Source organism: Urocitellus parryii, chromosome 1, assembly GCF_045843805.1.
Source record: "Urocitellus parryii isolate mUroPar1 chromosome 1, mUroPar1.hap1, whole genome shotgun sequence".
Taxonomy (NCBI): Eukaryota; Metazoa; Chordata; class Mammalia; order Rodentia; family Sciuridae; genus Urocitellus; species Urocitellus parryii.
In genome coordinates, this window is record NC_135531.1 from 258,292,894 (window position 1) to 258,312,300 (window position 19,407).

The 19,407-nt window shown below is 34.4% G+C and overlaps 1 protein-coding gene and 1 pseudogene across 7 annotated transcripts in view; one reads left to right on the forward strand and one right to left on the reverse strand.

Moving 5' to 3' along the window:
- Kansl1l (KAT8 regulatory NSL complex subunit 1 like) overlaps positions 1-19,407 on the reverse strand; it is a 147,042-nt gene that overhangs the window by 19,707 nt on the left and 107,928 nt on the right. The window lies entirely within an intron of this gene.
- On the forward strand, positions 8,643-9,798 carry LOC144256803 (NEDD4-like E3 ubiquitin-protein ligase WWP1 pseudogene; annotated as a pseudogene).

Sequence of the window (19,407 nt, forward strand, 5' to 3'; positions counted from 1 at the left end):
ATTAAGTGTCAAACATGGATGGTTTTTCAGGAATTTCAGTAGGGTTTTATCAAGTTAAAGGGTCTACAATGGGGCTCATTGACTTTCTATATTGTTTGTATGTTTTATATTTCATTGATTCTTACATCTTGCTTTATTTAGGATTAAACAAATATATTTCCCTCTATTAACCTGTATTTATGAATTCACTATTCACTTTTCTTTTAGTGTTTTGCCTAGATAGGACAATATGTATTCTTAACCTATTAGTTTCACAGTAGAATATAAATTATTCCTTTTACCATTTCCCTGAAAACATTGGGACATTAGAAATTCATTTGCTCTCCTGTTTACTTTTGTGTTATCATCATTAGGCATTTTAATTGTACACATCTTTACAACCCCATAATATATTACCATTATTGTTTTTACCATCAACATGTTTTATGTATTTATCCTTTTTCACTGCTTTTAGCTACTTCCTTCAATTCTCTACTTCCTTTTAACTTTTGCTGTTGTGGATTTGCTATCAGCAAATTTTTTGTTTTTATTTTTCAGAAACATACATTATCACTTTTTAATGATATTTTCACGGTCATAAAATTCTATGTTGGCCTTTTTTCTTTTCTTTGGCAGGTCTTAACTGTTGCCACCATTTCAAGATAATGCCTTTTTTACTCTAGCTGCCTTCTCTGTGTTTTCACTTCATGCTTAAAAGTGTTTCCTTAAAAACACATTTATAATTAGATGGTTTATAAATTTTATTCTCACAGAGCTGGAAATTCCTAGATCACAGTCTTGGCAAATCCTTTGTCTGGTGAAGGTCTGCTTTTTCATTTCCAGATGGCTATATTCTCTCTGGCATGTCACATGGAAGAAGTGGGGGCAAAGTGCAGCCCATTTTAGAAGTGTATTAATGTCATTCCTGAGGTGTCACTCTCATGATTTAAGGACCTCCCAAAGGTTCTACCTTCAAATACTATCACCCTATTGAGGATTAGGTTTCCAAATGTGAATTTGGGGGAAACACATTCAGTAAAGAGCTCTTCACCTGCCCCCTCTCCCAATTCATTTTCCTTTCATGTGAAAAATAATTCCATCCCAACAGTCCTCTGGATATATATTTTTTTTTTCCTTTTGGTACTAGAGATTGAACCAAGGGGCGCTTAACCACTAACCCATGTGCCTAGGTCTTTTTTGCATTTTATTTAGAGACAGGGTCTTGCTGAGTTTCCTAGGACCTCACTAAGTTGCTGAGGCTGGCTTTGAACTCACAATCCTGCTGCCTCAGTCTCCTGACCTCCGGGAATATAGGTGTGCATCACTACGCCCAGCCTACTCCTCCAAATCTTAACTCATTTAGCATCAATTGAAAAAGTCTCATCTAAATATTATCAAAATAAAAAATGGGTGAGATTCAAGTTACAGTTCATCCTGATCCAAATTCCTCTCCAGCTGTGAACCTGTGAAACCAGCAAGTTATGTGCTTCCAAAATTTAACAGTGGGACATTCAGAGAATAGATACTCCTATTCCAAAAGAAAAAAATAGAAAAGTGACATAGGACAAGAAGAAAGGGCTGGGATACAGCTCAATTGGTAGAGTGCTTGCCTTGCATACACAAAGAAAGCCCTGAGTTTGATACCCAGCACCAAAAAAAAAAAAAAAAAAAAAGAGAAAGGAATGAGACAGCATCTGTTCAGGTTGCAGGTAACTAAATGAGCTTCCTTTAACTAAAAGAAAAAAGAAGTCCATTATTAGGAGTTCTGAATAGATGTACCAGATCAATAAGGATATAATAAAGTCATGGTCATTACTACCAATGAAGTGAACCTAATTAACACAGAAAACTATACCAAAACAGCAGACTATATTCTTCATGGGACATTCACCTAAATAGACTACATGCTATATAAAACTAATCTCAACAAATCTAAAATAAATGAAATCATAGAGGATTTTATGAATTACAAAACAATTAAATTAGAAATCAACAATAGGTGTTTGGAAAAATCCCCAAATATTTGGAAATTAAACACAATTCTCAATTCAGGAATAAAGAAGAAATTGTGAAGAAATCATAAATATTTTGAACTGGAAAACATTTCATAGTTTTAGGGGTGATAAAGTGCACAAAATGGAAATTAAAGCATTATATGCTTATATTTAAAAATTTTTTCTAAATTTTCACATTAAAAAGAGAAAAAGGCATTAAGCCCAAAGTAAACATTCACATGATACAAGTGGCTAAAATTAAAAGAATTGATAATACTGTGTTTTAGCAAAGATGAGGAAAAACTGGGACTCTCATGTATTGTTCATGGTAATGTAAAATTATACTATTCAAAAACAATGACACAAAGTTGTATACAAGAACATTAATACCAGCTTTATTCATAATAGCCCTTAAAGTAACAACAACCCAGTGTCCAAGAGCAGATGAATTAATTGTGATGTAGTCACACAATGGTTAATCATCATTCCCCTAATATTCCCTTTTATCTCCACTGGCAATAATTCTAATGTATTTTATCTCCACTTTTTATTTATATGTTTTATTATTGAAGACATTGAATATATATATATATATGAGAGAGAGAGAGAATTATTCTGAAAATCTCATTCTGGGCCCATTTGTCTATAATTAAGCCAGTGAAAATCTTGGAAGTTTCAAAATATCTAGTTGAAATTTTGAGGTTAACTTAATTCAAGAGGTTGAACATCACCTACTATTTAAGACATTTTATAACCTAGTAAAAGCTTTAAATTTGTTTCCATGGAAGATTTATGTACTCTCTGATGGTTCTGACAATCTCCTTTTGGGAACATACCTTGTTTTATGCTATCTTTTTAACTGGTTATTTGGCAGAATAGTGTTCTAACAATTTTTTATTTGATTGGGTTTTCTATGAAATTATTTCAGTTAAAAATAATAGTTTCATTCCATCCATAGGTTCAGTACAATTTTTCAGTTTTGGTGATAACTGTTGTATTGTCATCTTCAATCAATTAGGATTTCAAGGGCAGTTCCATGCTTACCCATTAGAGATCATGTGGTTGTTTTTGTTACTGTTGGTAGCTTTGTTTTCTCTTCAGCAGCTTTTAGATTTTATGTTCTATTCAGAACTTTCATGAGAAAAAATGTGGGCTTTTATTTTAATTCATAATTAATTCATCAATTAATGGGCCTGTTCAAACTGAAGACTGATTTTTTAAGGTTTGGGAAATATTCATGTATAATTTTTCTCTGTACTGGGAAATTTCCACTTCTAAAGTTTAATTCTAGGAAATTTATTTTTAATTTATAAAGGCATATTTTTTTTGTATATGGAAAAATCATTGAGGACAAAAGACAAACAAGAAAAGTAATAAAAATGAGAAAAGTACATAGTAATAATATAATTTTCCTGTGCTATATGAAGCACTCCTCAACAAATGGATAAGAAAAATTTAACAATTACACAGCAGAAAAAGGGATAGAGTATATAATCAAATAGTAAACAGTTTTTCAACAGTTCTATATAGGAAGATAATCTGATTAATGTCAACTGAACTATACTTTAACAACATGTTTTGCAACTATTAAACTTTTCTTTAAAAGTTCAAAACTTTAATAAATTTACTGTGTTATAAAGACATGGAAACAGGCACTTTAATATATTATTGATGGCAATGTAATTTGGAAAAAAAACAAATAAGAAAAAAAATGTGTACAAACTCTGTCCTAGCACTTAAGCTTCTGGGACTTTTTCCAGCAGATATACTCACAAACATTAAAATGAACTTAACATGATACAGGGAATGTATGAAAACCGCCCCCCCACACACAAAAAAACAACAAATTAACCAAAAGAAAGAGGGAAAAACCTCAAATTATTAAAATCCACGATGAAAAAGGACATATCACCACAGATACTAGAATCCATAGGATTATCAGAATTTAGTTTGAAAATTAATACTTAAATAACCTAGAAAATCTTTTAAGACATGGACAAATTCCTAGAGATATATGACCTAACCTAAGGAATAGAAAACTTAAAACAGATCCATTTCAAGTAGCAAAAGTGAAGACGCCATCAAAAGCCTACCAGTGAAGAAAAGTGCAGGACCAGATGCATTCTCAGCCAAATTTCCATGACTATTAAGGAAGAACTAATATCAGTCCTGTAATCATGTCACGAAATAGAAAAGGAGTGAGCTCTTCCAAACATTCTATAAAGCCAGTATCACCCTCTTACCAAAACCAGACAAAGACACATCAAGGAAAGAAAACTTAAGCAAATATTCTTGATAAACATATGCAAAAATTCTCAAGATATTGCAAACTGCCTACAGAAACACATTAAAAAGACAGTATACCACCAGTGGATTTCACCCCAGGAATACAAGGCTAGTTCAACATATGGAAATAAATAAATGTGACTCACCACATAAATAGACAAAGACAAGGAGTACACTATTATCTCAATAAATGTAGAAAAAGCATTTGAGAAAATACAGCATCCATTCATGTTTAAAACATTAGGAAAACTAGAGATAGAAGGCAGATACCTCCATAATTTAAAGGTAATATATGACAAACCTAATGCCAACATATTCTGAAAGGAGAAAAACAAAGCATTTCCTCTAAGACAGGGCTGCCCACTTCCCCCACTCCTATTCAACATAGTTCTTGAAACTATAGCCAGAGCAGTTAGGCAAGAAAAGAAAAATTAAAGTAATACAAATAGAAAAAGAAGAGCTCAAACTATCTGTTTTTGATGACATGCTTCTATATGTAGAAGACAAAAAAAAATCAGAAAACTTAAAATTCAGCAAAGGAGCAGGAAGGACACAAAATCAACACCCATTAATCAATTGCATTCCTATACTCCAATGATAAAGGTAAAGGTTGCTGAAAAAGAAATTAGGAAAACTCTCCCATTCACAATAGCTTCAAAAAATAAAAATACTTGGGAATAAGTCTAACAAAAGAGGTGAAGTAACTATAGAACTCTAAAGAAAAAAAATGAAGAATTTAGAAGAAATTTCTCCCATGTTCTTGGATAGACAGATTAATATTGTTAAAATGTCTGTACTACCAAAAGCCCTATACAGATTCAATGCAGCTCCCATCAAAATTCCAATATGTTCTTCATGGAAATAGAAAAGGCAAGTCATGAAATTCATTTGGGAAAATAAGACCGAGAATAGTCAAAACAATACTCAGCAAGAAAAGTGAAGCAGGAGGCATCACATTACAAGACCAAAAAATTACACTACAGAGTTACAGTAACAAAAACAGCATGATATCGGCACCAAAACAGGAATGAAGACCAATGAAATAGAATAGAAGACAGGGAGACAAATCCACATAAATACATTTATACTAACGTGCAAAACAAGAGAAAAGATAGCCTTTTTGACAATGATGCTGGAACTTGAAATCCATATGTAATAAAATAAAATTTAACCCGTCTCTCACTATGTACAAAACAACTCAAAGTAGATCAAATTCCTAGGAATTAGACCAGAAACCCTGCATCTGCTAGAAGAAAATGTAGGCCCAGCACTCCATGTTGGCTCAGGAACTGATTTCCCTAAGACTCCTAAAATACAAGCAGCAAAATTAAAAAATCAATAAATGGAATGGCATCAAATTAAAAAGCTTCACAACAAAGGAAACAACTAGGGAGTGTGAAGAGAGAACCTAGAGAATGGGAGAAAATCTTTGCCACCTGCTCCCCAGGTAGGACGGTAATATCCAGGATGCAGAGAGAACTCAAAACACATACAAAAAAATAAAGAACCCAATCAATAAATGGGCAAAGGAACTAAATGGACACTTCTCAAAAAAAAATACAAAAGGTTGATAATTATTTGAAAAAACGTTCAACATCTCTAGCAATTAGAGGAATGCAAATAAAATAACACTGAGATTTCACCTTACTCCAGTCAGAACAGCAATTTTGAAGAATACAAGTAACAATAAATGTTGATGAAGATATGGGGGAAAAGGTACATTCATATACTAGTGAGATGACAAATTGGTGCAACCACTCTGGAAAGCAGTATGAATATTCCTTAAAAAAAAGGGGGGGGGAATGGAATCACCATTTTTACTGGTATATATCTAACGAATTCAAAATCAGCATACTATAGTAATGCAGTATATCAATGTAGTAATGCAGGCATATCAATGTTTATAGCAGCATAATTCTTACTATCTAAGCTGTGGAACCAACTTACATGCCCTTTAACAGATGAATTGAATACACAATGAAGTATTTATATATGTATACACACACAAAAAAAAAATAAAGTGTTATATATACACAATGAAGTGTTAGTCATAAAGACGAATGACTTTATGACATTTGCTGGTAAATTAATGGATATGGAGACTATCGTGCTAAGTAAAATAAGCCAGTCCCCCCTCCCCCCAAAAAATAAACCAAGGTTCAAATATTTTATCTGATTTATAGAAGCTAATCCACAATAAGGAGTGGGGAGATAAAACAAAAAAAAAATAGAAATTCAGTGGAACAGAGGAGAATGAAGGGTAGGGAGTGGGAATGGGAAAAGGAAAGCCAGTGGAATGAATCTGACAAATTCCTATGTACCTATACGAATGTGCCACGGTGAATCACCACTGTGTATACATCCTCAAGAAATTAATTTAAAAAATAACTATGGGTAAGTGGCAGAAAGATTAGTAGAATAGAGGGAAGAGAGCAGGGACAGGGGCAAAAGGGAAGGAGAGGTACTGGGGAGTGAATTAGAACAAGATATATTTCATGCTTTCATCATTAGGTCAAAATGGATTCTACTGTCATGTATAACTAAAAGATCCAATAAAAACTAAAAAGAAATGTAACATTTAAAAAGAAACACCATAATGAAAGTCTCATATTTCCAGATTTCAAAACATACCAACAGTAATAAAAAACAGTGTACTACAGGCATCTGAGTAGACACAGAACAATGAAATAGAACTGAGGGCATAAGAAATAAGCCCAAAATTGATTTTGATAGGGGCATCAAGACCATTCATTGGAGAAGAAAAAATTGTGCTAGGACAATTGGCTGTCCACAATGAGAAAGCAAAGGAATGAATTCCTACCGCACACCAAACATAAAATAAAAATGAATCCATGACCTAAATTAAAGAGTTAAAACCATAAATATTTTACAAGAAAATGGGGGTAAATCTACTATCTTGGTATTGTCAATGGAGTCTGATATAACACCAATTATATAGGGGAAAAAAGAAAAAAATAGATGAGTTGGAGTTTGTCCGAATCTTTTTAAATTTTGAGCATCAATTTACTCAAGAGTATAAGTACAGCCTACAGAAGGGAAGAAAATATTTGCAGATAACGTATTTGATAAGGGTTGAATATTGAGAATATATAAAGAACTCAACAACAAAATAACTTTAAAAATAGGCAAAAGTAGTCATCTGGGTGTGGCGGGTGCCTAGGGTGGTACTGGAGTAGTGTCAGTAAAGCAGTATACAGTTCCTAGTGGCTGTAGCAGGTTGCTGCCAGTACACCTGCAGGAGCAGGATGCCCCCTACTGTTAGGAAGTGCTCCTCCTGCCATGGCAGCCTGGTTGCTGGCATCTTCGGGCAGGAGCTGTCTCCTCACCGCTTAGTTCCTTGAAAGAAAGAAGCATGTCTTCTGATAATAATTTAAGATAAATTTTGGCATACTGCCACTGCTTCACCATGGTCTGACAGTAGTAATAGCCACAGTGGAAGGTTGCAGTTATAGGTAACCGTCCTAGTGCCAAAATAAAAAAAAAAATAAAAAAAAATAAAAAAAAAAAGAACTGGTTTTCGAATATACAGAAATAGTGATAGGGGATGTGGCTCAAGCGGTAGCGCAATCGCCTGGCATGCGTGCGGCCCGGGTTCGATCCTCAGCACCACATACCAACAAATATGTTGTGTCCGCCGAGAACTAAAAAATAAATATTAAAAATTCTCTCTCTCTCCTCTCTCTCTCTCTCTTAAAAAAAAAAGAAATAGTTATAGATGGAGGAAATTTTAAAACAGCAGTAATTTTAAAACATCCACTAGTTCTAATTCAAAATGGGATGAACAGCAAACCCTACCTGTAACCCTACAGACTACTGGAATTTCAATTGTAGCCATCACACTTTAAAAGCAAGTGCTTTTAAAACAAGGTCTGTTAATGCATAACAGAAAACTGCAAAGAGGGGCTGGGGATGTGGCTCAGTGGTAGAGTACTCGCTTAGCATGTTCAAGGCCCTGGGTTCGATCCTCAGCACCACATAAAATAAAGATAAAAAAAAAAAACTGTGAAGAGTGAAAGAACAATTAAAGCTTTCCTTGGAAAACAAGAATGGCATAGTACAAACCAGTAAATTGACAGTTGTGCTTGATAGATTGGTAATTGAGCAAAACCCTGTCTCAAAATTTTAACAAAAAAAATAAATAAAAACTATAAAAGGGCTCGAGATGTAGCTCAGTAGTAGAGCAACTACGAGTTCAATCCCTAGAACTAATTAAACAAAACTATTATGTGGGGGCTGGGGTTGTGGCTCAATGGTAGAGAGCTTGCTTTGCATGTGTGAGGCACTGGGTTCCATCCTCAGCACCACATATAAATAAATATATTGTGTCCATCTACAACTAAACAAAATTTTAAAAAAAACTATTATGTGGATCATAATGCCAAACTACCACATGGGGGAAACAACAAACTTTACCTACAGGTTAAGAGAGAAGAATTGATCATGGGAGAATTCATCTGGATCATAAGCCAGAACAACAACATGGCAGCAGTCCACCATGGGGTCCATTCAAAAGTGCCAATCTCAGGGGAAACAACTTCAGAGAACTATGTAACAGTCCAACCAATGGTGCCTCTATTCAGCTTCAATGTTAGCTGCAGAAAATGACCCATATGACTTTTGACACCAGACTTGGGGGGAAAAAAATGGATCCTAACAAGAATAATCAATGGGAAGACCCAAGAACTCAAGGCTTACAGATAAGGAAACCCTAACACAAGACTAAGAAATTAGGTACGCTTGGGAAGGTGTTAATAATTTTGTCCAAGAACAGCATTCAAAGATTATCACAATGGGAAGTCATCTGTTAAGTAAAGTCAGCCCACAAATTGCTTTTGAACAAAATTTCAGGTGGACACTTCATCACTTTCATTTTTTGTACCAATCTAACACAGTACCCACTGATCATAGAACAATGTGTCCTGGAAGATATTATTTGAAGATGCCATCCAACCCATTAAAACCTTATGACTTGAGAAGATTATGTATAATATTCAGAGTAGAAGATGGACTTTATTATAGTGGCCTAACCAAGAGAATTGGTCTTCTTGCTTTCACATGAAGTTTTGAACCCACTGAATTGCTATTTTGAGTATATAAGCAAAAGCAACTATTTCTACAGAGAAATTCACCAACAACCATTAACAGACCATATCTCATACTTCCATTTCATTGGTCATTTATTGCAATGGCACTATTTCATGGCAATTATTAACCTACTGACTAGGTTACAGCTCTAATAATTTGTTACACCTACAGTTACACCTATCAGTTTCTCTTTAGCATTCTAAAATTATGTGCTAAATAAAACAAAAACAAAAAACCTTAACATTAAGAATTTAGAATATATTGATACTGAATTTTATAATTCCCTTATCTGGATAAGAGATAAGAACACGCAAGTATGTTGCTTAAAAATGTTTACATGCAGATTTGTGGCAAAATTACTCCACATGACCTAAAATTGGAAGGACCCAATATCCTGGTGTCTGACAAGAACAAAGATGAAAATATGGTTTAATGAAAGAATAATGTCTTGCGGAGTACAATAAACTGGAGCTTTCATTCGTGTTTTTTTTAAAGATTTTTTTAAAAATTACGCAACTATCTTTTTTAGACCTTTATTTTTATGTGTTGCTGAGGATTGAACCCAGCACCTCACACATGCTAGGCAAGCACTCTTACCACTGAGCTACAGCCCCCAGCCCTCCTTGATAGTTTTAATGAAGCTATTTCACTTCAGTGGCTAGAGTACTTTGATAAATAAAGAACTGGAGGTTATGTTGTATGACATGCAGGAGGTGAACTTGGAAAAATAGCAAAGAAATATCACTTCCCAATATCATACAAATAACCTTTTCAATAGCAAGGCAATAACCTATCTGTAAGTTTATGAAAGACAATGACAATGAGGTAAGAATGACTAGTGTGTTTTATTATTGGAACCCAGTGCTTACTTTGAGGAGCATTTTGAAGAGTTCATGAAAAGTAATATGTCTCAAAAGTTTTGTGTTGAAAAGTTGGCAAAGACACCTAGTTACCAAGAGGCCATCCATGTTTTCATCACTTGGATCTACCACCATAACAGTTATGAACAATTAAAGGAAAAACTTATTTCCGTAGAAGAGAAAGGGATTTGGATAGGAATGAATGTGACTTCTTGTCTTGGAGGAGCTCTTGCATTTAAATATTCCAGCCAAGAAAAATTGCATAGACCAAATTACCTGACAAGAACAACTCAGGGAAGGAAAAGTTTATTTTAGGCTCACAGTTTCAGAGGTCTTGGTCCACGGTCAGCAAGACTTCATTTCTCTGGGCCTCAGGTGAGACAGAACATCAGAGCAGAAGGGCATAGCAAAGGAAAGCTCCTTATCTCTCAGAACTCGGGGGTGGGGGGAGAGAAGGAACCAGGAACAAAATATATAATCCCCAAGGCATATACCCCAGTGATCCATTTAATTTAGCCACACCCCAGCTACTTACAATGACCACCCAGTAATCCATTCAGATGTATTGATCCATCAGATGGATTAACCTACCGACTAGGTTACAGCTCTAATAATTTGTTACACCTACATTAATATAGGAGCTTCTTGAGGACACTTCATATCCAAACCACAACAGATAGTGCATATAAGCTGTTCATTTTTTACAGTAAATATCTGAACTTCTCAAAGTATAAATGTTTTTCCAGTTTTCCATAAAAAATATTCAAAAGTTTATTATTTTCCACTTTATTTTTTCCTTGAAATGAGCAGGAAAAAGATCATCCTTAAATTCTGAAGCAAGCAAGAAACAATGTTAACAATGAATATATAGCTATGTAAGTATTATAGCTATGTAAGTATTAAAAAATCTCCCCTCTTTGAGTCACTTAACTAGCAATACATGAAACCATAGTTTACTTGGTAACTGCCATGGAAGTTATATACTAGATTTAATTACATTCAGTTTGTTATAGAAATCGGAACAAATTCATTGTGCAGCATAAAGGTTTGTTTATTTGTTACAATTCTCTCTCTCTCTCTCTCTCTCTCTCTCTCTCTCTCTCTCTCTCTCTCTAAAAAAAAAAAAAAAGATGTACCATTGGGGCAGGGGTTGTGGTTCATAGGTAGAACAAACACCTAGCATGTGTAAGGCCCTGGGTTCAATACTCAGCACCACATAAAAATAAATAAAGTTATCGTGTCTAACTATAATTAAAAAATAAATATTAAAAAAGATGTACCATTAACTGTGTGAAAGAGAACAATTTACATAGTGTGCTAATAATAGTTGTTAAAATGTGGGCACAATTCACTTATATATGTATACAAATTGTCTAGAAAGATATTTAATAACACTAGTTACTGTGCTAGGGGTTGGGTAGCAGAACAAGGAGGAGAAGACTTACGTATTTTCAAATATTTCATTTTGAATCACATTAATTATTTAAATAAAAAGTCATGCTTTCAAAAGTCTTAAGCGATTTTTATCTAGAGAACTTTAAGCTTTTAGAATGATTAACTGTTTACAAGAACATAAAGTTATTTAAGATTTAAATGAGCTGGGCATGGTGGCACACACCTATAATCCCTCAGTTCGGCTGAGGCAGGAGGATTGTGAGTTCAAAGCCAGCCTCAACAAAGGCAAGGTGCTAAGCAACTCAGTGAGACCCTGTCTCTAAATAAAATAAAAATAGGGCTGGGAATGTGGCTCAGTGGCCAAGTGCTCCTGAGTTCAATCCCTGGTACCAAAAAAAAAAAAAGAAAGAAAAGATAAAGAAATGTACAGCCAGGCACAGTGGTGCACTCCTATAATACCAGTGACTTGGGAGGCTAAAACAGGAGGATCACAAGTTTGAGGTCAGCCTCAGCAATTTAGAGAGGCTTTAAGCAACTTAGTGAGACCTTGTTTCAAAAGAAAAAATGAAGAGGGCTGGGGATGTAGCTCAGTGGGAAGCTCAGTGGTAAAGCATCCCTGGATTAAACCTCCAGTACCAACCCCAACACCTTAAATGCACAATGTAATAAATAAGGTTATCATATGTAATTCTAAACAGATGAACAGAACACTGCCTGCGTTCCAAAGGCCTCAACTGCAAACCCCTTCATTTTAAAAGAGGTTAGTAACCATAAACTAATTTGTAACCCACTCAACTTGTTTTTTATATCTTAATTTTATATTTGTTTATCCCTAACTGCATTAAATTTATTGTCACTTGTTTTTTAACTTATATAAATTGAATTCATCCATGTTTGCTGCATGCTTTGTATACATTGTGATACAGAATTGTAACATTAATATATATAATTATTTATCAATTTTATTATGGATAGACTATTGGATTATGTCTAGTTTGTAGTTATCATAACAGTGCTACCTCTGGACACTGATGAGCCAAATCACACAATGTTCTAGGATATTTTTTAGATAATCTTTCTAAAAGCATAGCCCTAAATTATGGCACAGCTATCTTCAATTTTACTAGAAAATGCCAAACAATTTGCCAATGTGCTTATGCTAGTTACTCTCCCACAGCTTAACTGCATAGGCATTCCCAATATCCTACATCCAACCAAACTTGATATTAATTTATTTTAAAAAAATTTCCAGTCTGGTGGTTATAAAACAGTACTTTATTGTCTTAATTTGCAAGTCACCAATGAGGTGGCCACTTTTTAAAATTGTGTATTGATAGAATTCTTATTTTATGAAATCGTATGTTCAAATCTTTTGTTCATATTTAAATGTTTGACATTTTCTTCAAGTAGTTCTTTATATTCTATGAATTCTACGATGGTTGTGTGTGAGAAATATCTTCTCCCACATGGTTGCTGGATTTTCACTTTGTTTTTTGAATAAAAGTTTATCATTTTAATGAAGTTAGTTTTGCAACTTTATAAATTTATAAGCATATTTTACCCTGAGGTCATAATGTATTCTGCATTACTTAGTAAAATACCTTTTAATGTTTCCTTTCATATTTAATTCTACATTCCACCTATGGATGATATTATTGCATATGTGGGATAGAAATCCACTGAACTTTTCCTCATATGGAATAATTAACTGTCCCAGCACAGTTAACTTAAGAGATTGTCTTTTCCTAAAAAATGTTGTGCTGCGGAATCCCTTAAAAACAGAAGGGAGAACAGCAGAATAAAGGAAGCAGACCAGAGGGACAGAGAAAGGGAAGGGGAGGAGGGGTGCTAAGAACAAACCAGACCAAATTATATTGTGTATTATGTGCATATACAAACAGGTAACAACAAATTCCATGATTATGTATAATTATAATGCAGGGATTTAAAAAAAGAGACTGCAAACAGGAAAAAAAATTACCTTTGCCTTAAAATAATATTTGGTATTTGGTAAGTTAGCACCTTTCATCATTTTTCTTTGAGAATGTTACATTAATTCCCTCCCCACAACCTTATAACAGCTATTCTTTTTTTCCTTCTTATTCTTCTTTCATCCTCCTTTTCAATTATGACATACACGTTTGACCTTTTGCATTGTCCTATACAGTTTTTTTATTTTATTACTTTTTAACCTTTAATTATTTATTTATTTTTTTATGTGGTGCTGAGGATCGAAACCAGGATCTCTCAATGTGCTAGGAGGATGGAATGTGGGATGGAACTCAGGGTCTCATACATGGTAGGCAATCTCTATCACTGAGCTACACTCCTAGCCCTCTATTTCTTTTTGATTCATCTTACATATGCTACCTATTTTGTTTGACTTATTTTATTTTACATAACTTTTCAAATGTAAAGATTTAACACTGCCCTTTTCTCTTCCCTGGTCATCTATGGAAAGGTGTATATTTTTAGCAGAACCCATTGCCACTCTGAGTATAATTTGGGTTCTATTTTTAAGGAAGGGAAAAGTTGATATTGTACAGGCAATGAGCTCAGAAGTAACCATAAAACCCTGCTAAGAACTATACTATCAGAGCAATAAAGCTGAAAAATTATTCTCTTAAGATTTATCAGCAATACTGTGGATTATAACTGGCAGAGCACAACAGCATCACGGTAATAGAATCACAGCAGAACAGTCAAAGTCTTTCCTTATAAGAGTGGAATACTACACTAAAAGATTTGTAATGTGTTTTTTCTGAAGATATTCTGTTGTTAAAATTCAACATTCTAGGCCAGGCGTGGTGACTCACACCTGTAATCCCAGCAGCTTGTAAGGCTGAGGCAGGAGGATCATGAGTTCAAAGCCGGCCTCAGCAAAAAGTGAGGTGCTAAGCAACTCAGTGAGACCCTGTGTCTTAATAAAATACAAAACAGGGCTGGGGAGGTGGCTCAGTGCTTGAGTGCCCCTGAGTTCAAACCCTGGTACCTAAAAAAAAAAAAAAAAAGTCAGCATTCTGACATGGTACTGGCTGTCATGTTTTAGATAATTAAAATATTTCATCTTTCAAAAGAACTTAACTGTGGTAATGAAAAGGACAACACATTTTTAATTTCAAAGAAATCTGAGGAAGATTTTTTACATATGCACATTCCTTATGTACATAGACTTTCTATAGGGAAGACAAAAGAAGAGTGTAACTAACAGTGCAGGCCAGAAACAATTAAAAAATCTGTAGTGGGCTACCAAAAAAAAATAATAAGAGGAGAAATTAAAACTTCTAATAACATAATGAATCAAATGTTTCATTGCTTAGAAATATTTTAAATGGTTAAACAAAATAACTGAATTAACTTTGAGACTTTTTTTCTAAAACGTTCAAGTGAACAAAGACACTACAAAATTTAATGCTTAAACAGAGTTTAGGGGTAAAAATATTAAGAAGGGGGCTGGGATTGTGGCTCAGGGGTAGAGCGCTCGCCTAGCATGGGTGGGACCCGGGTTCGATCCTCAGCACCACGTAAAAATAAAGGCATTGTGTTGTGTCCATCTACACCTAAAAAATAAATATTTTAAAAAATATTAAGTATGTAAACTAGTAAGGATTACTCCCATTTAGGTTGGGACTATAGCTTAGTGATAGAGTACTTGCTTAGCACATTCAAGGTCCTGGGTTTGATTCTCAGTAAAATACACACACACACACACACAGCCCCACATTATTCCCATTTGCTAAGTATCTCCCAAATTGCATGTGCAAGTGATGAAGCACTGTGTTCACTTATTCCTTTATAAAGTGACTTAATAATTTTAATTTAATAAAACTCCTACTTTTAACATGTGTTAACATTATGTCACCCCCAAGTCTCTTACTTATTTGTAACAAACATTGTAATTAATCATACTACTCCCTTCCCCCAAACCCTGACATAAAAATCTTTCTCAAATGGAACTTCCAGTAAGCTGAAATCTACTACAAATGATTCCAATTAAAACATCACCTAAAGAAGGGGTTATAAAGAAAATACATATAACTAAGAGACCACACAATTTTCAAGCCTGTGACTTAGGGTTTATTTGTGTTCTGAAAGATAGGCAAAATTTTTCACTCATCTACCACAACAGAGTTTATAGAATTGTATATTAGATGATGAAGTTTACAGCTAGATTTGATTCACATTCTACTGTTCTGACTCCCTGACATAAGCGACACTAATAGGACTTGACTGGAACATTTTACCAAAGGAACTTAGCAATACCCTGAGATTTACTGTGCCTTTCTTCTCTACCTCTTCTCTTCAGAAAGTTTCCTTTAACCATGTCAAATCAATTAGGATTAGTTATTTCTTCTTCAAAATGTTTATTTACGTCAGTCCTTTTCATTCTACTACTACTCTAATTTTACATCTAGTCTATTATAATAGCTTTTAGAGAAACTGATCCCTATTTCTTCAGTCTCTTCCACTGCAAATTATCTTGTTCAAAGGCACAATGTCAAAATTTAAAAAATAATACTTTTAACACCAAGACCCATCATCACTGATTCCCCAATGCTGTTCTAATAATTAAATCACCACCATCATCATTCATATTTAATGAGGGCTTATATGCCAGGCATGGGCTGGTACCTTTCAGATGTATTCTCTTATTTAATATCAGTACAACTCTACATGGTAGTCTTTTTTTTTTAAGAGAGAGAGAGAGAGAGAGAGGGAGGGAGGGAGGGAGGGAGGGAGGGAGGGAGAGGGAGAGGGAGAGGGAGAGGGAGGGAGGGAGAATTTTTTAATATTTATTTTTTAGTTCTCGGCGAACACAACATCTTTGTTTGTATGTGGTGCTGAGGATCGAACCCGGGCCGCACGCATGCCAGGCGAGTACTGCTTGAGCCACTTCCCCAGCCCCAACATGGTAGTCTTGTATGTTTTTTTCATTCCCATTGTTTGATTCAGCTAATATCTTAATCTGGGGTAACCCATGTACCTCAAAACAGAACCTAAGTGGAAGAATGCTTAATGGCAATGGGTACAAATTCCTCCCATCTCTGTATTTATGCCTCTTTGGGGCAACTCCCTTCTAGGGGTGATGTCTTCTTTTTCTACATCAACTTTAAATAGGCTGATTAAGTGTCTTGCTTGCCCTACAAAACGCAGTGGAAATGATGTTTGAGCTCTGGAGTCTAGACTTCAAGAGGTTTTAACTTCCTTCTTGACATCTTGGAGCACTGTCCTGAAGTGTCATGGAAGGAAGCCATTTTAGTTCATGCAGCATCAGAGATTATAAGGAAGAGAACTAAGTTGTCCCAGCCAACAACCTGTATCACCTACTAGCTGAGTGAGGCCAGCTTCTTCCAACTGAGCTGACTGTAGTAGTCATATGAAGATGGCTCCATTTTCATAGGTAAAGAAAATAAGGCAGTAAGTAGTTTGCACAATATTACACATTATTATTAAGAAGTAGAAATGAGATTTCAATCCAATATATATTCTAGAACTCACACATGCAACTACTAAAATGTGCTGCCTACCTATAGGAAAATGCCATTTAGACCCTTTTTAATTTGGTGCCTTCCAGATTGGTCCACAATTACATAAAGCATATTTTCTCAAAGAAACAGTATAGTATATACTATAAATTTTTCTCTCTAGCCCATAAAAGTTCCTGGAGTATAGATCTCTTGCAGTGAGGGAATACTCTTGGTTGCTTCCTGTTGTCTAAAATAGATGCTCCAATAGGTGGAGCCTGAAGAAGATGTGGCATAGACAAGGAAGAATTGGCTTTCCAGTATTTTAAGAATATTACCTAAGTGACCCTTAAATCCTCTCCTTTTCTTCATTTAATCAAGCAACTCTCCGACCATGTACTTAACCTATTTTCTATTTCAGTGTCATTATTTTTTACCTTGGTTCAGATTTTTCTTCTTCCTGCCCTCAAGGTAGAAAAGCTTATCTGGGACTCTATTATTGAAATTTAATTTGCCTAAATTTGTGCCTTATTTTCCCACCAGCAACTTAAGTTTCTGTAAGACCATGTCATTACTTTTCTTTAAAATTCTTGTATTATTTGCTTAAAAAAGTAGTCTGCATTTATATAAACAAAGTTTACAAACCTAAATTATACTGTCTAAAAAGGAAATAAAAACCTTAAAATGGAATTTTAATTATGTACATCTTAATTTATACAATTGGATCACTTTATTACACCACCCATCAGTATGATTTGCTAATCTTTATAATAATGATGAAATTGACTACTGACCTAGAAACAATATTTTTTTCAAATTTGTCATAGAAGACATATTAAAAAACACAAGTGAATAGAAATTAATATAGGAATAGTTCTGCTTATTTTATAAAGGCAATTCATTCTTAATTCTAAACTTCACTTCATTTTATAAATATGTTAGGTCTACTACAACTGTTTTTATAAATATATATGAAATGTCTTATGGATTGGATTACATGCTAAAATTCATGAACACAGGAAGTTGAGGCAGGAAGACAGCAACTTTTTTTGTTTTTGTTTTGTACCAGGGATTGAATTCAGGGGCACTCAACCACTAAGCCACATCCCCAGCCCTATTTTGTATTATTTAGAGACAGGGTCTTACTGAGTTGCTTAGCACCTTACCTTTGCTGAGGCTGGCTTTGAACTTGCAATCCTCCTGCCTCAGCCTCCTCAGCCACTGGGAGTACAGGTGTGCACCACCCAGGCTCAGCAGTATTGCAACACTGAGGCCAGCCTCAGCAACTTGGCAAGACCCTAAGCAACTTAACAAGGCCCTATCTTAAACAATAAAACAGGCTAGAGATTTAGCTCAGTGGTAAAGTGCTTTTGGGTTCAACCCCCAATATCAAGAAGAAAAAAACAATATAAATAAAATTTATGAACAATGAAAACAATCTTCCTGCATTAAGTTTCCCAACCAGCATTATATGGTCTTTACATGGCTATTTTTTATTTAATTCCATATTTGTACCAGATTACCTTCTCAAAATGCAAAGAGTATTCTTCAGAGTGACAGTATTATTGGTAAGTAGTTTACCAGAGATTTAAAAGTTCACTTAGTAACAGAACAAGTTAATAAAAAAAAGTTAATGATGTTTGTATATAAACAAAGAGAAGAAAAGAAAAAAATAATAAGTTGAAGGTCTTAAAGAAAATTATAGGTAAATAGAAGCTTACATAAGAACAAGAGATATCAGGGCAGAGGGAAACACCATGGGGAATGGAATGATAAAAAACAAGTGAGGATCCTGAAAGTAAAATTCCATTCATTTAAAAATTATAACTGGGGGCTGAGGCTGTAGCTCAGTAGCAGAGAACTGGCCTAGCATGTGTTAGGCACTGGGGTTTGATCCTTAGCACCACATAAAAATAAATAAAGGCATTCTGTCCATCTATAACTACAAATTTTTTTTAAAAATTATGACTATATCATATTCCTGATATTTGTATTGCAGTGATTTATAATTTTTGCTTAGAGGCTGCAAATATGAATAGGGAAAGAGATTGCCATTATCACTACCCACCAATATAAAGGAAGGTGATTAAGATCTCGCCGTGTCTAGTTCATAAAAAATAATCTTTAATATAATTGAATAAATTTCCTGACACTTAGGTTTATAAACTATACTCTTACAATATAATAAATCCACTGGCCTGATTAAATAGAATTATTTTTTTTTCAGTTAACATCTTATATAAGCTATTTGTATGCCTAATCACATCCTACTTTTATTGAAAACTGTATTGGGAATTCTTACCTTGGATTCTAGAAGCCTGT